The 24663-nt window shown below is 36.4% G+C and overlaps 1 protein-coding gene across 1 annotated transcript in view; it reads left to right on the top strand.

Moving 5' to 3' along the window:
* The window catches only part of FBXO8 (F-box protein 8), an 82764-nt gene continuing 58101 nt past the window's right edge, over window positions 1–24663 (top strand). Inside the window, exon 1 of the mRNA XM_006864516.1 lies at window positions 1–264. The gene's annotated coding sequence lies outside the window, so the exon portion shown is untranslated. The remainder of the gene's footprint in view (window positions 265–24663) is intronic.

The following is a 24663-nucleotide window of genomic DNA, read 5'->3' on the forward strand; positions in this document are numbered from 1 at the left end:
GCAACAATAGGAAACGTCAAAACTCCGGCAGTCCGCGCTTCTGGCTGCTGCAGCTTAAAGTACACTGAATTCACAAGAGTCTAGCTAGCACTGGTTCTGGTATTCTTGACACCGTCGCCTCCACCGACGTGAGCAAGTAAACTTGGAACCGGCTTCTTCATTTCCTGAGCACCAGTTCCCGGCTGAAGCATTTTCCTTTTGGCTTATAGCCCCCGCCCAAAGGCCGATTCGTCGCGGCGGCGGTGGGAATCGCAGGTCGCTCAGGTACAAACGTCAGTCTATGTGTTTCATATCTCTTGTCTTCCTCCCCCCATAACCCCCCGCTTTTTTTCTCGGAAATAAAGACAACCAGTGCTTGCTAGTTGGCAGAAACTTGCCAACCAGCAAGAGTTTGGAACCAACGACAATGCATAGCATCTTGAGTGACAGCAGTGATGGCTTATTAAAATTCGGGATCAGAGTCAATATGAGGGAGGGACGTGTTCCATGTTTCTAGGCCATAGGGGTGTAAGGTCAGCATGGCTCCCCAGGCATGGACCCTGCATTCTAGTGAAATATAGCCAACGGATGACGAAGGTTACTTTATTCTGGCCCAACTGTTGCTTTTCTGAAAGTTAAGAGTTTGTTTCGGTGCCTGTGCAAAATTTTTGGTTCTTCCCTTTCCATTATATATATGAATGGAAATACAAAAAGTTTGGGTTACCATGGATTGCAATTCCTTCAGCCTTCAAACTTTGATTATAAAACGTACTAATTTTTAGTATTTGTTTCTCTGTGACTGGAATCTAATCCCTTTTACATAATAAGAACTCATTCATTGTGTGAAATAACATAAACCACATAAATTAATCCTCGTAAAATTCATACAAGATTAGGTTTATTTTTAGGTTTCGAATTTAGCAATTGAATCTACTTATTTTAGAAGTAAATTTTTTTTATTTTCAAGGATCATAGGTGTTTCTTCACAAATCAGTATATCATGACTTTTATTACTGTGAAGTAAAGCAAATTTACTTCTTTTGTGTTTTATTGTTTTGTTTTCATTTTAGCCTTCCTTCACATTCTTTTCACTTTTGATTTTGGTAACCAAAATCTCAGAAGAGATTATTTCATTTTTGTTCCTCAAAATGAGGAATGAATTTTAATATGTTTTACAGGTTACATAGGAAATTTACCATTTTTATCCAGCTAACTTGACAATTTGCAAGCTACTATATAAATTGTCTACTTCAGAATAACTAAGTACCCCAAAATTTAGTAGCTTAAAGCAACAAACATTTATTATTTCACAGTGACTGTAGGTCAGGAATTTGGGTCCAGCTTAATAAGGTGTTCAAGGTCTTTCATAAGGTTTTAGTCAAGTTGTATGTAGTTAAGGACGGTGATCTCATCTGAATGCTGAATGCTTCCGTTTGGACTCACATGGTTGTTGGCAGGCCTATATTCCTTATTACATGGGGCTTTCTCTACAAGGTTGCCTCACAATATGGCAATACGGTTTCCATGGAGTGAGTGATCCACAAGAGAGCAACTAAAGTGGATGCCATAATCTTAAATAACCGAATGTCAGAATGGTATTCCATTGCTTCTGTCATAGTGTACTGTTTTAAGTAAATAAGTGCAACCCAAAATCAAGGGCAAAATATTCTACAAGGGCATGAACCCAGAAGGGAGGGATCACTGGGACTATATAGAGACACTATGAATCAGAACTGACTCAAAGGCACTTAACAACAGCCACAGATAGAGGAGGTTTAAACATTAAATGGTGCCATATGTAACTTAGTTAACCGATTAACATTCACATTATATTTACAGTCCTCTAGAGAATCGTAAAGGAACTTTGGTAGCATGATGAGTGACGATTTGGGCTGCTAACCTCAAGCTCAGCAGTTTGAATCTGCCAGCCACTCCTCAGGAGAAAGATGAGCCATTCTCTCCTGTAAAGATTTATAGCCTTGGAAACCCTATAGAGGAGTCACTATGAGTCGGAACCAACTCCACTGTACATAACCACCACCACAGATACACTGACTGGTAATGTTTAGGATTTAATAGGTAGGAATAACTTAGCAAAAATATGTTTAATAAAAGGAATGAAATCTAGGATTTAATAGGTAGGAATAACTTAGCAAAAATATGTTTAATAAAAGGAATGAAATCTAGGATTTAATAGGTAGGAATAACTTAGCAAAAATATGTTTAAAAGGAATGAAATCCAATGAGAAATGTGAAATTTTAAAGACGTAAATTTGTACAAGCTTTCTGTTATGAAAAATCAAATGTTGTTGTTGTTTTTTCTATTAATTATTTGAAGAGAGTCTTCTTCCTAATTTTTCTAGGAATCTTTGTTTGAGACATGATGTATTTAAGAAGAATCACATGCTGAAGAGTATATATTAAAACTGGGAACAATGCCCTCCTTATCCACTGCCATTTTATATGGTTTAAATTGGGTCAAAGTAAATGTGAGCAAAGATAGTTTTAAGGGGAACAGAAATTAAAAAAAAGATTTTAAGGCAAGTGTTGAAAGAATGCAGATTGATGACAGTTATTTTGGTGTAAAATTGAAAAAGGAATAGAGGGAAGAATGTCTTTGAATAGAAATATGTCTTGGATATCTCTTTTAAAGCATTATCAGTTGATGCATACTGCCTTATTTCCTTGTTGCCTGACTGCATCTCACCAGCACAGTTTTTGTCAATGAGCTATATAATATATACGCGTATTGTAGATAAATGCACAGGCTTCAGGGTTTGTTGGATTGTCAGTATTTTGGCTATGACCCAATGTAAAATTGTTTATGCTCCTTCGCTATTTGAAAGATTCTGTAAATCATTATCATTTAGTGAAGCACTAACTCAGGTTTATCTTTGATACATCAGGTGCTTAACAGTAACAGTTCTCAGAATGTAAATTTGGCTTTTAAATCAGTGGTACCTTTCATGTTAACACACTTCATTTAGAGTAGCTTATAGCCAATTTACTAATATAGTTCTGGACCTTCAATATCTGCAAAATTTTGAACAGATGCTTAAGAAAACTAACAGTTTAGTTTTTCCAATCACAAACTATTATATGGTAATGACTACTAGCTAAGTGCTGATAGAATAAGTACTGGGTTATGAACCCAAAGGTCAGCAGTTCAAACCCACCAGCAGCTCCTTGGAAACCGTATACAGGTTGGAACTTACTCTAAGGCACCTAACAGCATCGTCAGATTGTGCGATACAATTTATTATATATTATCACATTAGTGGTAAATAATTTTATGTGTTCACTGGACTTTTGTGTAGGTTAAAAGATAATCATTTTCTCCATTTCACAGTACGTAAACATGAATTACCAAGAAATAAATCTATTTTTTATCTATACCCATTGCTATAAAATTAGTTTTTTAAGTTTATGGGTGGTGCTGTGGGCTAATGTTTCAGACTACAAAACCTTTTGAACTGCAAACTCAGTGGTTCAAGCTCACCAGCTGCTCCTTGGAAACCCTATACAGGGTCACTATGGGTCGGAATTGACTCAACGGCACTTAACAACTTAACAACAATCCATTACTTAGAAAACTGCTAATGCTTTTGCAATGTATTTTATTTATTTTTTCTATTCTACATCTCACATGTAAGTAACATTTTGCTGCAAATTTAAAAGGTTGCTGCCACAAGGGTTGTTGTTGTTAAGTGCCGTCGAGTCGGTTCTGATTCATAGTGACCCTGTTTAGGGTCTCTGAGGAGCAGCTGGTGAGCTTGAACCACTGACCTTGCAGTTCAAACGGTTTTGCAGTCTGGTGCATTAACCAACAGTGCCGCACCAGGTAGCTACCAGAAATTAGAGTCAGAATTAGAAGTGAACTTGAAACTGAAGATATCAATGCTGATGTCAGATGGATCTTGACTGAAAGAAGATAATACCATAAGATGGTTGCTTGTGGTTTATTGACTTTGTAAAGACATTCAACTGTGTGGATCATCACAAACTATGGATAACATTGGGAAGAATAGGTATTAGAGTACACTAAATTGTGCTCATGAGGAACTTGTACATAGACCAGTAGTTAGAGCAGAACAAGGGAATACTGAATGGGTTAAAAATTGGAAAGGTATATGCCAGGGTTGTATCCATTTAGCACAATTATTCAATCTGTATGTTGAGCAAATAATCCGAGAAGTTGGATTGGTGGTGGTTATGTGCTGTGGAGTCAGTTCTGACTCACAGGGACCCTGTACAGGGTTTCTGAGGCTGTAAATCTTTATGGGAGCAGAAAGCCTCATCTGTCTCCCACAGAACAGCTGGTAGTTTCGAACTGCTGACCTTAAGGTTCGCAGCCCAATTTGTAACCACTATGCTACCAGAGAAGTTGGATTATAAGAAGCAAAGTAGAACATCAGAATTGAAGAAAGATTCATTAGCAACCTATGATAATGCAGATGACACACCTTGTTTGTTGTAAGCAAAGAAGAATTGAAATGCTTCCTGATAAAGATAAAATACTACAACCTTGAGCATTGATTGTACCTCAATGTAAAGAAAACAAAAATCCTCACAGCTAGACCAATACATATGATAAACAGACAAAATTCTGATTGCAGTTTTCAAAGACTTCAGTTTACTTGGATCTACAATCAACACTCATGGAAGCAGCTGTCAAGAACTCAAGACATACTGCATTAGGCAGATCTATTGCAAAAGACCTGTTTAAAGTGTTCAAGAGCAAAGATGTCAGCTTGAGGACTAAGGTATGCTTGACCCAAACTATAGTGTTTTCAGTCGCCTTATATGTATGTGTAAGTTGGACAGTGAATAAAAAAGACCATAGAAAAATCAATGAATTTGTATTATGGTATTGGCGAAGAATATTGTTAAGTACCATGCCAGAAAAACACAGACCTGGCTTAGAAGAAGTACAGTCAGAATATTTCTTATAAACAAGAATGACAAGACTTCACCTCACATACTTTGGATTTGTTATCCAGGAGGGACCAATCTCTAGAGAAGGTCATCATGCTTGGTAAAGTGGCGTGTCATTGAGAAAGAGGAAGAGCCTAAGATGAATTGAGATGGTGGCAACAATAGACCTCAAACATTACCACACTGTGAGGATGGCACAGGACCAGCCTGTGTTTTGTTCTGCTGTTAAAAGGATCGCTGTCAGTCAGAATTGACTCAACATAACAACAACACATCTCCTGTCAAATTTGGACACTGAAGTTGCTCTGTTGGGTGACCCATAAAAATACATTAGAATCATTAATATTAAAGTCTGAAATATACATCTAACGCATGTTGCTTTTTCATTGAATTATTTTACCTGATAATCTTAAGCAACTTATTGAAATATACCTACTTTATATAGTCACATTTCTTTTCTTTCTCATTATTTTTTTCTGACAAATTTCTTTGCAGTATTTTATTATAAGCCAGGAGTTTCTTAGTTTATTTGTTTACATCATATTTCAGGCAAGTACTTTAGAGATACAGAGTTGAAGAAAGATAATTTATAGTTTTAAGTTTAGGCATCACATTAAGGGAGTTTAATTCTGCTATCAGCAGTTTGTTCTTCAAAAATACATTGCGTAATAGTTACAATGAAGGAAGGTAAATACTTTAAGTATTGGTACTTGAAGGGTGTTGCAACCATGTAATGAAGCATAGTATATAATTCTTTGAATGTAAGCTGTTGGTTTGCTCTGTAAACCTTCACTCAATTCACAATAAAAAAGTTGGAAAAAATATATATTGCATAGGATTTCATAAGACTTTTAATGAAGGGACCAGATTTTAACAAGCAGGCCAAACTTAGAGAATCCCGATTTGCTCTTCTGCATAGTAGTTTGTAGAAATCATGATTAGGGGGTGAGGGGAGAGAGGTGGAGACCACAGATGCTAAATACACATACATACCCATCTCTATCTCCTTTTATTTTTCTAGAATCATAAAATTTTATAGGTAAAAGTAATCTTGTAGATCATGAAGTTCAAACCCCTTGTTTTACAGGTGAGGAAACTGAGACTTCAAAGTTTAAGTGGTTTTCCAGTGTTCACAACTAGCTGAATCAAAGCCATGTTTCCTACAGTCACTTTTCATTCCTGGATGTTTTGTCTGCCAATTTCTGACTCTCTCCCATTCCAAGCTATCCTTCATATTTACCTTAGTATCTTATTTTATTTATATAAAGGCAGTTCAGTAATAATTATGGGTTTTGCTTTTTTTCCCCTTAATTTCAGAGCTCAAATAGGAATGACAGTGTTGTTAGATGACACAAAGGAGGCTGCCATGGTTGCTGCTGATTACAATCATGCTAAATAAATAATAGTGCATTTAAATAAGAACCAATACAATTAAATACTTATCTACAGCACAGTGGAGTACTGGTGTGGTGCTTAGGATAAGCACTTGATGGGTGGCTAACCCCAAGGTCAGTGGTTCAAACCCACCAGCCACTTCTCAGAAAACCAATGCAGTATCTATATGAGTTGGAACTGACTCAAAGACACTTAACAACAACATACAATACAGTAATTCTGATGATAAATATGATACATTTATTTTACTTAAAAGCTAAAACAGACAAATCAATATTTTTTCACAAACCAAATCTAAGAAACTAAATAAGCCTAATTTTCTTGGGGTTTTGGTTACATTTAGATAATACATTTAAATTTTTAAATAATTTAATTTAAATAATTTTTAAATACTTTAAAATATTTACTAAGATTCATTTTGGTAGCACTAATTACAGAATAAAATTAAAGAACAGGAAAAAACCTTCAGAAAACGAAGTAATATTGTAAATCTTTTTGAATTAAAAAAACCCAAAAACCTACAAATGGTGCACCTTTTAGTAACAAAAGCTGCTCTTGCAGGAACAGATCTTTAAATTTAATGAGTGTGTTGGGTTTTTTTTCCCTTCTTTTTATGTGTTTAATGTGCCTTGTGACCTCTTAGTACTTAGCTGTTTCCCTTTTCTCTTAGAAAGACCTCCTTGTGGATTTACCTTTCCATCATTTCACCAAATTTGCCTGAAGTTTTAGGGTTGGGATTGATTACAAGATTTTTTTCCTATCTTTTTGAAAAATTTCTACGCAGTTTGTTCTAAACTACTTTGGTGGTCTATTATTTTGGAAGTAGTGAAATAAAAGGCTGGACTGCCAATTTGTTTCTAAATGACTCATAAAATATTTTCTCACAGAATCTCCCATGTTATTAGGCATGATATCCTTTAAGATTTTGTAATCTAAAATAACCAACAATCTAATTGTTACTTTATGTTTGAGAAAAAAACATTGAGAATTTCTAAAAAGATGTGTGAACATCTTCATTTTTAAGTCTTAGTAGAGTTTTCCTGCTAAAAGTCACTTTTAGTATACATTTTAGAACTTCATCTGAAGTATGACTTTCATTATAAATTCCATTATTTATAATAAAAAAGAAGCTTAAGAACTATTGAACAAAACTGAATATTTAAATGTGATTACTTTTATGTCAGTCATCCATACCAATGAGTTAGTAATGTTTGCCAAAGAAGAGATTTATTGAATTGGTTTGTTTCAGATAAAAATATTAAAGCTAACTACTTTTTGGAGGTGCTCTGAATTCTTTTTATTCGTATTGTTTGTTCTTCACTGTGTGTTCTAAGTGCTATATAAACTACTCTTTAGTGTCTATGGTTATCTCCACAGCATGCGTCTTCTGAGAGCTTAGTGGCATGAATTACTGACAGTTTTACTACATTGATTTTTTTGTGTACTAATACTAATTTATTTGATGTTCATAGCAATATTTTTATTGGAATAAAATATTTTAAATATTTTACAGATAGGCTTTATATTAAACATACGAAAAACTATTAATAAAATAATGTCTAATCCTTTTGTGGAAATATACTGCTCTTTTGAAAAGAAAACAAAAACATTACAAATACAGTTAGTAATAAATACCATCTCTCGTATAAATGTAGTCATCTACTAGTAATTAAAAATACAAAAACTATTTTTGTTCTTACAAACTTGAGTTAATTCACAACTATATAGTTAAGGAACTCTCGTATTGCAGTTATTAAGAGCACAGTTGCTAGTCAAAAGGTTGATGGTTTGAATCCACCAGCTACTTTGTGATGGGAACAGTGTGATAGTCTGCTTCCTTAATGATTACAGCCTTGGTAACCCTCTGCAGTCTTGCTGTCATACAGGGTCACTTTGAGGCAGATTTGACTGGGTGACAGTGGGGTTTTTTGTGTACCATATATGTACATTATCATAGTTGTGCTCATAGCAATCCCGTAATATAGATTGAAATGATTGCCTTACAGAGAAGTCATTTGTGCATGTTGACCAGTTTCCCCAGATGGTAAAATTTTGAAAAACTATGATATCACAAGCAGAATATTCAAATCAGCTTATTCAAATTTTCCCAATTTTAGTTTTACTTTGTGTGTGTATGTGTGTGTGTGTGTGTATTAAGGTCTACAGAGCTTCACTTGTCTTTCATCAGAGTCAAGATAGTGATGACTTCTACCACTACAGGGATCCCTCTTGTTGCCTATTTACTACATCTCTTCTGGCTAATAAATGGGTAAAGACTCAGGGAAGTTTGTCTGGGGCTAATGGGGATAGAGTTACATAGAGATAAATACACAGCCTTGGAACAACAGTGTTCTGAGTATAGATGCATGGATTGAGACATAGACTGAATGGGTAAAGGAAGAAGAGTGGGCTATATATATATTTATGTATCCCACAAATACATAAAATTTTGAAAGAGGGGATTTGTACATGGGTATTGACCTTTGCTGTGAATACAACTATGAATATGGTGTGGCATAAAGCGAATAAAATTAAGAAAACTTCCAGAATATTATCAAACATCTTAAGGCAATGAATAGCTTGGCCTGACTGCTCAGGACAATAGTCTCAGGGGACACAATGATCAATAGGCATAACATAGTCCTACATCCTACTTAGGTGGGCAGCATCTGGGATCTTGAAAGCTCATAAGTGGATGTCTACGGACTGTAGTCCTTAGTAGATGTCTAAGGACTGGTACTGTAGAATCAACACTGGACTATGAACCAAAAGTTTAGCAGTTTAAACCCACCAACTGCTCCTAAGAAATCCTATATACGGTCATTATGAGTCAGAACTGACTTGACAGCACATAACATCAACAATAAGGTGCAGCTATTGGTCTCTCCTGCTGTGGAAGAAAGAAGAATTATGAGAATTGAAGAGGCTTGAAATCAAGTAGAAGACCGGTTTACTGGTCAGAAAAGGACTGGAGGAACCTGAGACTATGGTCCTCAACCACCCATCAAGTCTGGAAAGGAACTCATCCCCATGGCCCAATTTCCACCTAAGCAGTTAATAGGTTTATAAAGGAGTGGGGGCAACAACACTAGCAAGATATGTTCACCATAGAATGATCAGTCATTCAGAATCAAAAGGACAACATTTTGTTAAGGACAAAGTTAAGAAGGGATGAGAAGGTAGGTAGAAGGCAAATTGATATCACAGGAGACTGGATAACTGTTCTTGCATGGAGGGAATTGTAATCATTGAAATGAAACAAAGTATATGATTTGTTGAATGTAAAGCTGATGATTTTATCTGTAAACCTTCACTCAATAATAAAAGGTTAAAAAGAAAATACCATGGTTTATATCAGGCACACCTTGGTCTTCAGAGTGACATCTGTGCTCTATAACACTTTAAAGAGGTCATTTGCAGCAGATTTGCCTAACGCAATGCATCATTTAATTTCTTGACTATTGCTTTCATGAAAGGAATACACAGAATCCACTCTACCCAAAAATAAAAAATAAAAAAGGTTGCGCTTCAAACATTTCAATAGGTACCACATGAGCTAATGGTACTGCGGGAAGAAGACCCAAGTGCACTGAAGGCATTGGCAAAGAACTGAGCTCCGGGAATTGATGGAATGCAAATTGAACTCTTTCAACACACTGATACAACATCACTGGAGGCACTCACTTATCTATGCTAAGAAATTTGGAGGACAGCTACCTACTGTTTAGAAAAGATCCGTATTTGTGCCCATTCCGAATAGAATGTAGAGATCATTGGACAATATTATTAATATCATATGCAAATACAATTTGCATATCATTGCTGACATCAGATTGATTTTGACTATAAGTAGAGAATACCAGAAAGATGACAGAGAACTTCCAGAGGTTCAAGCTGGATTCAGAAGAGGCCGTGGAACAAGAGATATCATTACTGATGTCCAATGGATCTTGGCTGAAAGCAGAGAATATCAGAAAGATGTTTACCTATGCTTTATTGACTACGCAAAGGCTTTCGATTGTGTGGATCATGACAAGCTATGGACAACATTGCAAAATATGAGTATTCCAGAACACTTAATTGTGCTTCTGAGAAATCTGTACCTGGACCAAGAAGCAGTTGTTCGAACAGAGCATGGGAACACTGAATGTTTTAAAATTGGGAAAGGTGTGCAACAAGGTTGTGTTCTTTCACCATACTCATTCAACCTGTATGCTGAGCAGATAATCCGAGAAGCTGGGTTCTATGAAGAAAAACGTGGCATCAGGATTGGAGGAAGACTCATTAACAACCTGCAATATGCAGATGATACAACCTTGCTTGCTGAAAGTGAAGAGGACTTAAAACATTTACTAATGAAGATCAAAGAGCACAGCCTTTGGTATGGATTACATCTCAATGTCAAGAAAACAAAAATCCTCACCACTGGACCAATAAACAACATTCTTGTCAACAGAGAAAAGATTGAAGTTGTCAAGGACTTCATTCTTCTTGGATCAACTTTCAACACTCACGGAAGCAGCAGTCAAGAGATCAAACGACGTATTGCATTAGGCAAATCTGCTGCACAGGAACTTTTTAAAATGTTGAAGAGCAAAGATGTCAGCTTGAGGACAAAGGTGCACCTGACCCAAGCCATGATATTTTCAGTAACCTCATATGGATGCAAAAGCTGAACAGTGAATAAGGAAAATCATAAAAGAATTGATGCCTTTGAATTGTGGTGTTGGAGGAGAATACTTAAAAGTGCCATGGGCTGCCAAAAGAACCAATAGATCTGTTTTGGAAGAAGTGCAGCCAGAGTACTCCTTAGAGGCCAAGATGGCTAAACTTTGTCTCATACTTTGGACATGTTGTCAGGAGGGAACAGTCGCTGGAGAAGGATATCATGCTTGGTAAGATGGAGGGTCGGAGAAAAAGAGGAAGACCCCCAACGAGATGGATTGGCCAGGTGCAGCACTGATGGGTGTGGCAGCAGTAGTGAGGTTGGCCCAGGATCAGACATTGTTTCATTCTGCTGTGCATGTGGTCGCTATGAGTCGGTTCTGACTTGATGGCATCTGACAACAACAACAACAACAACAACAACCATAAAGATGCTTACCTGTTCCTTATTTGACTATGTAAAGGCTTTTGACTATGTGGATCATGACAGCTATGGATAACATTGTGAAGAATGGTTATTCTAAAATACTTAATTGTGCTCATGAGGAACCTGTTCATAGACCATGAGATGTTTGTTCGAACAGAGCAAGAGGAAACTGAATGGTTTGCAATCAGGAAATGTGTGCACCAGTGTTGTAGTCGTTCACCATATTTAATAAATCTGTATGCTGTGCAAATAATCTGAGAAGTTGGATTATGTGAAAAAGAATGTGGCATTATGATTCAAGCAAGCCTTACTTGCTCAAAGTGAAGAGGACTTAAAATACCGATGAAGATCAAAGACCACAGCCTTCAGTATTGGTTGCGCCTAAAAATATAAGTCCTCACCACAGATAGATAAATAACATCATGATAAATGGAGAAAAGATAGAAGGTGTCAAGGACTTCATTTTACTTGGATCCTCTATCAATGAAGACCAAAGAAGATTTGATGCATTTGAGTTATGGTAATAAAAAAGAATATTAAAGGTACCACAGACTGCCAAAGAACAAAAAAAAAATCTGTTTTGTAAGAAATACGGTTAGAATCCTCCTTAAAAGCCAGGATGGCTAGATTTTGTCTGTCATATTTCAAATGTATTACCAGTTGGAACCAATATCTTGAGAAGGACATCATGCTTGGTAAAGCAGAGGTCAGCGAACCAGAGGAAATCCCCAACAAGATGGATTGGCATGATAGCAGCAGCAGTGAACTCAAATGTAACAGTAACCTAACAACAAAACCAGCTTCCATGAGCCTTGATTGTTGATCCAAGCAAAATGAAGTATTTGACAACTTCACTCTTCTCTCCATTTATCATGATGTTACTTATTGGTCCAGTTGTGAGAATTTTCATGTCTCTACATTGAGGTGCAACCCATACTTAAAGGCTGAAGTCTTTGATTTTCATCAGTGTTTCAAGCTCTCTTCACTTCTAGCAAACATGATTGTCATCTGCATGTAGATGGTTAATGAGTCTTCCTGCAATGTTGATGCTATGTTCTTGTTCATATAGTCCACGTTTTGCATACAGACTGAATAAATTTAGTGAAGGGGTACAACCCTGTTGTACACCTTTCCTGAATTTTAACTATTAACGATCCCTTATTTTGTTGAAACAACTGTGTCTTAGTCTATACAGTTTCCTCATGAGCACAAATAAGTCTTCTAGAATACCCATTTTTTTTTTGCAATGTTATCCATAGTGTATTATGATTGACATAGTCCAGTGCCTTTACATAATCAGTAAACCACAAGAACACATCTTTCTAGTATTTCTGCTTTTAGCCTAGATCCATTTGACATCAGCAATGATATCTCTCATTTCATGTCCTCTTCAGAATCCAGCTTGAATTTCTGGAAGCTTCCTGTCAGTGTAGTGATAGAACCATCTTTGAATTCTCTTCCCTGAAATTTTACTTGTATGTGATATTAGTGATATCATTCATTGATTTCCTCATTCCTTTTGGACACGTTTTTTTGGAGTACACACACATATGGATCTCTTCCAGTCAGTTGGCTGGGTAAATTTCTTGGCATAGACTAACTAGTAAGCACCTCCAGCATTGCATCAGTTTGTTGAAACATTTCAATTTGTATTTGGTTAATTTCTGGAGCCTTGTTTTTCACTAGTGACTTCAGTGCTGCTTGAACTTTTCCCTTCAATATCATTGTTGTTATTAAGTGCCAACAAGTCGAATCCAACTCATATTGACCCTGTATGGGGTTTCCAAGGAGTACCTGGTGGGTTTAAACCCACAGACCTTGTGGTTTGCAGTACATTGCTGATCTTACAGTGCTATACCCAGGATCATTAGTTCTTGATTATATGTTACCTCTTGAAATAGTAGAACACAACTAAGTATTTTTGATACAGTAATTCTATACTTCTTCCATCTTCATTTGATGATTCCTTCATTGTTTGATATTTTGCCCAAAAATTCATCAGTATTAAAAGATGAGGACTGAATTTTCTCCTTAGGTCTTTCAGTTTAAGCAATATAAATATTTTCTTCCATTTTGGTTTTCTAACTCTAGGTCTTTGCACATTTCATTATAATACTTTTCTTTGTCTTTTCGAGCTGCCCTTTGAAAATTTCTGTTCAACTCTTTTACTCATTATTTCTTCCAGTTGCTTTAGCTTCTCTACAGTCAACAGTAAGTTTCAAAATACCTTCTGCTATCCATTTTGGTCTTTTCCTTCTTTCCTGTCTTTTTAATGACCTTTTGCTTTCTTCATTTATTATGTTCTTGATGTTATCCCACACAACTATTTTGGTCCTCAGTCATTTGTGTCAAGTCTGTTTTTGAACAGGTGCCTAAATTCAGATAAGATGTACTCAAGACTATTATTTTGGCTCTCATGGACTTGTTTTCATTTTCTTCAGTTTCAGCCTGAGCTTGCATATGAAAAATTGATGGGCTGTTCCACAGCCCCAGCATTGTTTTGGCTGATAATACTGAGCTTCTCAATCGTCTCTTTCCATAGATGTAGTCAATTTAATTTTTATATATGTCATCTGGTGAAATCCACATGAAATGTTGAAAAAAGATATTTGCAAGTAATATGCCTTTAGTATTGCAAAATTCTGTCATGCAATCACCAGCATAATTTCTATCACCAATACCATGTTCTCTAACTACTGATCCTTCCTCTTTGTTTATAACCTTTGTGTTCCAATCACCAGTAATTATCAATGCATCTTTATTACATGTCTGATCAGTTTCAGACTGAAGAAGTTGGTAGAGTTCTTCAATTTCATCATCATTGGCTTTAGGTTGGTGTATAAATTTTAAGAATAATGGTATTAACTGGACTTCCTTGTGGGCATACAAATATTATCCTATCATAGACAATATAGACTTCAAGATAGATCTTGAAATGCTTTTTTGGATGATTAATGTGATACAATTACCCTTCAGTTTGTCATTGCCGTTATAGTAAACCATATGATTGTCTTATTCAAAATAGCCAGTACCTATCCTTGTCAACTCACTACTGTTGAGGGTGTCTATCTTTATGTTTTCCATTTTATTTTTGACTACTTCCAATTTTCCTACATTCAAACTTAGTACATTCCATGTTCTGATTATTTATGGATGTTTACAGCTATGTTTCTCATTTTGAGTTGTGCCCCATCAGCAAATGAAGGTCCTGAAAGCTTTACTCCATCCATGTCACTAAGGTCACTCTATTTGGGAGGCAGCTCTTTCCCAGTCATATTTGAGAACCTTCCAACTTGAGTTGTTCATCTTCTGGCTCTATATTAGGCAATATTTTGCTGCTATTAATAAGGTTTTCAGTATCTTAACATTCTGTAGTGGTCCATCTCTCCTTCCTAGCCTGTCTTAGTCCAGAAGCACTGCTGAACATGTCCACCATGGATAATCCTGATGGTATTTAAAATACTGGTGGCATAGCTTTTAGACTCACTGTATCACACAAATCCCCACAGTGTAATAAACTGACAGATGAGTTGTAGTATATATACAATATAATATAGTGAAAATCCATGGTGGTTCTGTGTTTAGGCATTGGGCTGTTAACCTACCAACCACTTGAGGAAGAAAGATGTCTGCCTATGTAAAGATATACAGTATTGGAAACCCCTTATAGGTTGTGCTCCCACAAAGGTTTAAAAGTCTCAAAAACCCTATACTGTGGAGTCATAGCTGACTCCACAGCACTTAACAACAACATAATAGGATTGCTATGAGTTGGAATGGACTCGACAGCAGTAGGTTTTTTCTTTGGGGTAATAGTATAGTATATAAACCTACACCAAAGTTTTCTGTTAAATTCAGGACATTTAACATTGATAAGATATTTTTATCTAGTCTTCAGTTCTTGTTGTGGCAATGTAGGATAATCACTGAACTGCTAGCTACAACGTTGGTGGTTTAAACTCATCAGTTGCTCCTTGGAAACCCCATACAGGGTTGCCATGATTCAGAACCAACTCAACAGTACTTAACAACAACAATTTTTAATTTATATGTCCAAATTCTCAATTATCCCAGTTTTTGTCTTGTGCAGCATCTAGTCCATATATTACTTTTCAATATTGTCTTTCTGTCTTCTTTAATCTGTAACTAGTCCACATGTAGGCAGGCCTTTTTGAAGAAGAAAAAAAAAATGTTGTTTTGTAGACTCCATTTAGGTTTATCTGATATTCTTCATGATTAGATAGATTCAAGATTTACATTTTTGCCTTGAATACTATGTAATTGGTATTGTGCACTTCTCAGAGTCAAGAAACATATGATGCCTGTTTGCTTTTTACTGGGAAATGTTCATTTTGGTCATTTGATTAAAATGTTTTTGATTGTTTAATTTCATGGTTTAGTTTTCTTTATATAATAGATGAATAATATGGGGAGAAAGTTGAAATTCTGCAAATATACCATTCCTTATCAAACTCTAAATTGAAAATTCTTACCTCAACAATTTTTTCTATTATAGTTGCAAAATGCTGATTTTCTAACTTTGTTATTTCTTCTGGTGGTGTTATGGGTTAGGTGTCGGGGTACCACCTCCAAGATTGGTGGCTTAAGCCTACCAACCACTGCACAGGAGAAAGGTGAGCCTGTCTGCTTCTGTAAAGATTTATAATCTCAGAAGCCCTGTATAGAGTTGCTGCTATGAAATGGAATCCCCTCAGTGGCGATGTATTTGGTTTGGTTTTAAACTTCTGTATTTACTAGTCAGTGTCCTACTGTATGGAACAGATTTCCTTTTTCATTTTGTTGTTGTCATTAAGTGCCATCAATTCCAACTCATAGTGACCCTGTATAGGGCTTTTGAGAAGTGGTAGTGAATTTGAACCACTGACCTTGTGGTTAGCAGTCCAGAGCTTATCCAGCAGCACCAAACCAGGACTCCTTTATTTATGTATTTATTGATCGTCTATTGTATAGATTCATGAAGTCTTATTTTGTACAAGTGGATTGTAATCTATTGTATAAAAATTCTTGTTTTTATTTGAATCCCAAATTATCTCAGGCTCAGTCAGTAGAAACTCCAAACTTACCCTAATATCCCTTTTGAACTTCTCCCATTGTTTTTATTTTGTTTTGATTTGTTTTTAATTCAGTGAGTATTCGTAAGCTGTGATGAAAGAACACTGCATTAGGAGTTTCTTGGTACTCTGTAGTGAGGTCCCAAGTAGACTGGGGGGAAGCATGGTGACTCTGTAGAATAAACATTGGACTGCTAACCACAAGGTTGGTGGTTCTTCAACCCCCTTAACCGCTCCCTGTGAGAAAGATGAGACTTTCTCTTCCCCAAAGATTTATAGCTTCAGAAACTTTATACAGGATCACTGTGAGTCACAACCGACTAGACAGAAATTAACAAGAGGACTGGAGAAGAAAGAAGATTACCTTTTCACCATAATCATTTATAGCAGAGCTTTGATGGGCTTGTACTATACAAACAAACTCCCAAAATATAACTTATGTAGCTTGTATGCTTTTATAGGTATGTCTATTTATGTTAAGATTAAAATTAATTTTTACCTAAGAGTCTCTGGATGAGTCAGAAAAAATTATTGTGATGAGATTGTTTAGCCAATATTTTAATGATTGAACATTGAGTCTATGAGCAAGAAGAAGTTAACTTATATACAAATGCATACACATATATGGGACTCCTATGTGGTGCTGTGGAGTCTTAGTGTGGAGCTGTGGGTTAATGTACTAGACTGCAGAGTTGGTTTGAACCACAAAGTCAGCGATTCGAACTCACCAGTTGCTCCTTGGAAACCCTGAATAGGGTCGCCATTGGATTGGAATCAACTCAGTGGCACTTAAGAACAATAATAACATGGCACTATAGGATAAGCACTGGACTACAAACCACAAGGTCAGCAGTACAAACTCATCAGCTGCTCCTTAGAAATCCTGTACAGGGTTGCTATGAGTCAGAATCGACTCTGTGGCACTTAACAACAACAACACACTTATATGAGCCCTACTGTAGTACTATAGGATGAACACTGAACTATTAACCACAAGGTCAGCAGTTCAAACCCATCAGTCACTCTGAAAAATCTTATACTGTGAGTCAGAACCAACTAGATGGCACACCACAGCAAACATACATAGGGCTTGTGACTCTTGATTTGGGGTGATTGGTTTGGAAATTGCCATTATAATGGGCCATATGCTTTATTTTGGCTTTTCTTTTTCTTTCTTTTCTATTACTATTATTTTTTTAACCTTCCCTTTGTCTTAAGTTAACATGTGTCTAGCCTCCAGCCAATGAATGACTTACTGTCTCCTCTCTTTCTACCCCTAGAAACCATCAAAGAATGCCTCTTTCAGTGAGAAAACCAATTTTTTTTTTACTTTTTATAATGTTAATGTTATACAATATTTGTGTGTGTGACTGATTTATTTCAATCAACATTAAGCTATTTTGCACATTCATCATTGTTCTTTAATCTTGCATAGCATCCCATTGAGTGTGTGTACCAAAGTTTATTTATCCACTCTTCCATTGATATGTATTTAGGCTTTTCCATCTTTTTGCTATTGTGAACAGTACTGCAATGAACATGTTGTTGTTAGGTGCCATTGAGCCATGTCCTACTCATAGCGATCCTGTGTACAGCAGAAATACTGACCGATCCTTTGATATCCTCATAATTGTTGTTGTGTTTGAGCCCATTGTTGTTGTCACTGTCAATCAGTCTCATTGGGAGTGTACCTGTTTTTTGCTCCCCCTCTACTTTACCAAGTATGACACCATTCTCCAGGGACTGGTCCCTCCTAATACCATGTCCCAAATATGAGAGACAGGGTTTCACCATCCTCACATGGGTATAAATATATCTTTTTGTGTTGTGGATGTTATTTCTCTAGGATATTTACCACACAGAGAAATTGCTGGCTGGAGTGGTATTTCTGTTTCTACCTTTTTGAGGAAGTGTCATACCGTTTTCCACCATGACTGCACCATTTTACAGTCTCACCAACAATATATAAAGGTTCCAGTCTTTCCACAACTTCACCAGCACTTGTCGTTTTCAGGGGTTTTATTATTATTTTACTATGAATGTTGTGATAAAATGATATCTCATTCTTCTTTGGATTTGCATCTCTAATGGAACTGCTCCTTGCAAACCTTTTAGAGTCAATATGAGTCAGAACCAACTCGATGGCACTTAGAAAAACAGAAAAAAATTTTAAAATGGAGCCTGGAGTCCAGGTGTGGCACTGCAGGGATATGCACTGGACTGCAAGGTCAGTTTGAACCGCAAGGTCAGCAGTTGAAACCCACCAGCCACTCCTTGGACACCCTGTACAGAATCACTATAAGTCTGAATCAACTCGATGACATGTAGCACTAAAGTGCTGTTGTGCTACTTTAGGATAAATGGTGGACTGCTAATCACAATATCAGTAGTTCAAGTCCACCTGCCACTCCTGTGGAACCCTTTACATTGTTGCTATGAATGGGGACTGACTCCATGGAACTTGAAAATAGTGGTGAATGATTCTGAGCATTTTTTCATGTGTTTATTGACCATCTGAAGTATTAGCACACGTCCTCTGACAATTTTTTAATTGGATTATTTGTATTTTTCTTGTTAAGATATTGAAGTTTCCTATAAATTTTACTTAATTGTTCTTCTGAGAAATCTGTACATGGACCAAGAAGCAGTTGTTTGAACAGAGCATGGGAACACTGAATGTTTTAAAATTGGGAAAGGTGTGCGACAAGGTTGTGTTCTTTCACCATACTTATTCAACCTGTATGCTGAGCAAATAATACAGGAAGCTGGGTTCTATGAAGAAAAACATGGCGTCAGGATTAGAGGAAGACTCATTAATAACCTGCGATATGCAGATGATACAACCTTGATCGCTGAAAGTGAAGAGGACTTGAAACATTTACTTATGACGATCAAAGAACACAGCCTTTGGTATGGATTGCATCTCAGTGTCAAGAAAACAAAAATCCTCACCACTGGACCAATAAACAACATTCTTATCAATGGAGAAAAGATTGAAGTTGTCAAGGACTTCATTCTTCTTGGATCAACTGTCAACACTCACAGAAGCAGCAGTCAAGAGATCAGACGACGTATTGCACTGGGCAAATCTGCTGCACAGGAGCTTTTAAAAGTATTGAAGAGCAGAGATGACAGCTTGAGGACTAAGGTGCACCTGACCCAAGCCATGGTATTTTCAATAACTTCATATGGATGCGAAAGCTGGACAGTGAATAAGGAAGATCGTAAAAGAATTGATGCCTTTGAACTGTGGTGTTGAAGGAGAATACTAAAAGTGCCATGGACTGCCAAAAGAAGTAATAGATCCGTTTTGGAAGAAGTGCAGCCAGAGTGCTCCTTAGAGGCCAAGATAGCTAAACTTCATCTCTCATACTTTGGACATATTGTCCGAAGGGAACATGTGCTGGAGAAGGATGTCATGCTGGGTAAGGTGGAGGGTCGGAGAAAAGGAGGAAGACCCGCAACGAGATGGATTGGCCAGGTGGCATCATTGATGGACTCAAGTGTGGCAGCAGTAGTGAGGTTGGCCCAGGATCGGACATTGTTTCGTTCTGCTATGTATTGGGTCGCTATGAGTCGGTTCTGACTCGATGGCACCTGACAACAACAACATAAATTTTACGGCTATGGCATATGACAATGACATATCACATGGTCCCTTATCTCATATGTCATTGCCATATCCCCCTCCCCCCAGTCTGTGGGTTCTCTTTTTTTTCTCCTTTGATGAAATCTTTTGATTCACTTGTGTCTAATTTTTAGGAAGTCCCAGTCATCTAGTTTGTCTTCTGTTGTTTGTGTGTTTTCAAGTATATTTAATAACATATTTATGTCATGTATTAGAACCCCAAATTTTGTCCCTGTTTTTTACATTGATGGTCTTTATACTTCAAGGTTTTATATTTAGGTATTTGAGCCATTTTAAATTGGTTTTTATATGTCATGGTATATATGGATCCTGTTTCACTCTTCTGCAAATGGATATCCAGTTATGCCAGGACCATTTGTCAAAGAGATTATCTCTTCCACATTTAATATATTTGGCCATTTATCAAATATCAACTGTCCATATGTGGATAGATTTACTTCTGGTTTTTCAATTCTGTTTCATTGCTCTAGCTGTCTGTCCTTGTACTTTTACCAAGCTGTTTTGACTACCATGGCTAAGTAATAGTTTTTGAGACCTAGAAGTGAGAGACTGCCTACTTTGTTCTTCTTTAGTAGTACTTTACTTATCCAGGGTCTCTTACCTTATAAAGTTGGTAATTAGTTTTTCCATATCTGTAAAGAATGTTGCTGGATTCTGGATTGGAATTGTATTATATCTGTGGATTGCTTTGGGTAGTGTTGACGTTTTTACAATTGAATTCTTCCTATCCATGAGCCTGGTATATTTTTCCACTTATATAAGTCTCTTGTTTATTTATAATAATGTTTTATAGTCTTCTTTGTATCAATCTTTTGTTTCTCTGGTTAAATTTATTCCTAATTATTTCATCTTTTTGGGTGGCTGTTATAAACGGTATTTTTTCAGAGCTCTCTTTATTACTGTAAAGGAATCTGGGAATCTGACCGATTTTTTATGTTGATCTTGTACCTTTCCACTTTGCTGAATCTTTTAGTTCCAATAATTTTCTTGATCAGTTTTGATATTTTCTATGTATCAGATCATTTCATTTGCAAAAAGAGAGAGTTTTAACTTCTTCTTTGCCAATTTGGATCCCTTTAATTTCCTTTCTTGCTTTATAGCTCTTGGACTAAGAATTCGAGTACAATATTGAATAGAACTGGCGATAAAGGGCATCCTTGTCTGGTTCCTGTTTGCAAAGGGAATGTTTTCAGGTTCCCTCTTTGAGAATAATGTTGGTTTTGTATATGTGTTCTTAATTATGTTGTGGTATTTCCTTTTTACTCTTACTTTATTAAGTGTTTTTATAGGGAATTGGATGTTTGATTTTCAGATGCCTTTTCTGCATCAAATGATTATGTGGTTCTTTTCCTTTGTTGTATTTATGTGGAGGATTATATTGATTGTTTTTTCTAATATCGAACCATCCTTGCATTGTTGTTTTAAGTGTCATCGTGTCAGTTCAACTCACAGCAACCCTGTATAGGGTTCCTGATGAGCAGCTGGTGGGTTTGAACCCCTGACTTAGCAGTTCACACTTAATTTGCAGTCCAGTGTTTATCTTACAGCACCACACCAGGACTCCTTGCATACTGGGTATGACTCCCACTTGGGCACGGTGTTTTTGTTTTTGTCATATATATATATATATATTTAATTCTGTTGATTAGGATTTCGTTCAGAATTTGTACAACTACGTTCATGAGGGATATTGGAATATATATATTGCTCTTGTTAAGTGCCGTTGAGTTGGTTCCGACCCATAGCAACCCTGTATAGTGTTTCCAAGTAGCAGCTGGTGAGCTTGCACCCCTGACATATGCAGTCCAGTGCATTTTGAACCTGTGGTTCAAACCGACTTTGCAGTCTGGCACATTAACCTGCAGCACCACACACACCAGTACTCCAAATATATATGTACGTGTATATATTTAGTGCCTCATTTTGATATCTAGGTTATGCTTGTTACATAAGATGAATTTGGGAGTTTTCCTTTCTTTGATATGCTCTCTGGAATAGTTTGAGGAGAATTCACCAGTGAAGCTCTCTGGAGGTGGACTTTCTTTTGTTTGTGGAGTTTAATAATAAATTTATTTATTTATTTATTTTTTTACTTATGGTTCTGTTAAAATTTTTTACTTCTGTCTGTGTTAGTTTAAGTAGGTAATGTGTTTCTAGGAATTTGTCCATATCTTCTAGACTTTCAAATTTATTGGAGTATACTTCTTCATGGTATTTATTGTCCTTTTTATTTCTGTTGTTCCATTTTGACATAACCCATTTGGTTTGTGTTCATGTTATTTGCATCTTATTATTTTCCTTTGTTACATTTGCCATGGTTTGTCTTTTTTTTTTTTTTTTTTTTAATGCTTTTCAAGAACTAACTACTTGTCTTGCTGATACTTTCAGTTGTTTTTCTGTTTCATTTATTTCTGCTCTAATCTGCATTATTTCTTTTGTTCTGATGTGTTTAGGCTTATTTTGCTGCTTTTTTCCTAATCATTAGTGATGTTAGGTTACAATGTTTGATTTTGGTTCTTTCTTCTTTTTGAGTGTGTGCGTTTATTGGTATAAATTGTCTTCTGAGCACTTTTTTTTTGCTGTGTCCCAAAGGTTTCTGGGGAGTCCTAATGTGAACCCATAGGATAAGTACTCGACCTCAAGGTAGGTTTCAACCTCAAGGTTGGTGGTTCAAACTCACTAGCCACTCCTCGGTACAATTTTACTGTGAGTCGGAAATGACTTGATGGCACTTACAACAAAGGTTTTTGGTATGCTGTATTAAATTTTCATTAGATTCAATGATTTTTTTAATTTCATTTTTATTTCTTCTATTACCCAGGAATTTTTAAGCAGGGTGTTATTCAGTTTCCATGCATTTGATTTTGTCCCCCTTAATCTTCATATTGTTGATAGTGTGGTGCTCTGGGTTAATGTGTCAGACTGCAAAGCCATTTGAACTGCAAGGTCAATGGTTCAAGCTCACCAGCTGCTCCTCTGAAACCCTATATAGGGTCACTATGGGTTGGAACCTACTCGATGGCACTTAACAACAACAACTGTATTGTATTGCAATCTGAGAAAATTCTTTGTAGTGTTTCAATGTTTTTAAATGTATTGAAATTGTGAATTAACATATGTTCTAATCTGAAGAATGTTTCATGTGCTCTGGAAAAGAATGTACATTGTGCTATTGTTAGATGGAATGTTCTATATATGTCTAGTGGTCAAGTTGATGTACTAAATGGCCATTTGTTAATACTGGAATGAAGCTAGATTAGGTAGTGTTTTTCTCTATGCGTATTCAATTTCTTTAGAGAAATCCTGTCTTCCTTTTGCTCAGCTGACTATATATGTATAGGGGCGAACAAGGTTGTAGATTTTTGTTCCTTCCATGTACAAACAGTATCTCATTTACTTTTCATAAAAAATTGTTAAGAGGAGGATATTGTCTGTATCACCTAGGTAAGGAAGCAGTGACCAAGAGATCTTAATCCTCTAAATTTTGTTACTCATTTTCCCTTAATTATAATGTTTTGTTGTTATTGTTGTGAAGTGCCATCAAATCGGTACTGACCCATAGCAACCCTGTATAGGGTTTCTGAGGAACAGCTGGTGAACTTGAACTGCTGACCTTGCAGTTCAAACAGCTTTGCACTCTGGCGCATTAACCCACAGTGCCACACAAGGACATTGGAGTCCAAAAAAATCTTGAGGGTTCTGCAGGTAGATATGTTTATCTTCCCTCTTTGCATTATTCCATACTCCTTTCCTTCTTTTTGTCTATGGCGTCATCACTGGCCATTCCTTCTTCCACTGTTCATGTTGCAAAAATATGCTCAAATCTCATGTCCACTGATTGTCCTGTTTTCATTCCCTTCCAGGTCCTTTCTACGTTTTTATTCTTTTTCTATTGTTTTAGTAAGAGGTAAAGGTAATAAACATATCTGTTCAACTAGTGGTTATGAATCAGACTGCTATCCTCAGGGCCAGCAGTTCAAAACTACCAGCTGTTCAGCAGAGGAAAGATGAGGCTTTCTGCTCCCGTAAAGATTTATAGCCTCAAAAACCCTGTACAGGGTTACTATGAGTCGGAACCGACTCCACAGCACATAACAACAACAGCAAGAAGAGTTGATTGTAAACATGATTTACAAAAGAGTTATAACATTGTTTTTCTATCTCCTCTCCAGTTGCCCTCTTTTATAAATCACAAATTGTGCAGATGATATGGTACCCTAGCATTTACACTTTTCCTGGTCCTAGTTTAAAGCCTACTCTTAAAAACATGTTACCATGAACAGAAATCATTTTAAAGGTTAGTACATTAAAACTAAGCTACATGTAATAGCTAAAAGAGGTTTTAAGTAAAAACAAAAAGAAACCATTAAAGACCATCCAAACCATGGGCTCTGAGGATCAAACTATAGCCACCTAGCAGACATAGCAAACTGTCCCTCATCTGATTATTCAGTTATGCTGGTTAGTAATTCCATACATGAGCCCTGGATATCCACAGATAAATGTAAAAACCTTCCCTAAAAGCCAAGACTGTAAATTCC

Source organism: Chrysochloris asiatica, unplaced genomic scaffold (assembly GCF_000296735.1).
Source record: "Chrysochloris asiatica unplaced genomic scaffold, ChrAsi1.0 scaffold00066, whole genome shotgun sequence".
NCBI lineage: Eukaryota > Metazoa > Chordata > Mammalia > Afrosoricida > Chrysochloridae > Chrysochloris > Chrysochloris asiatica.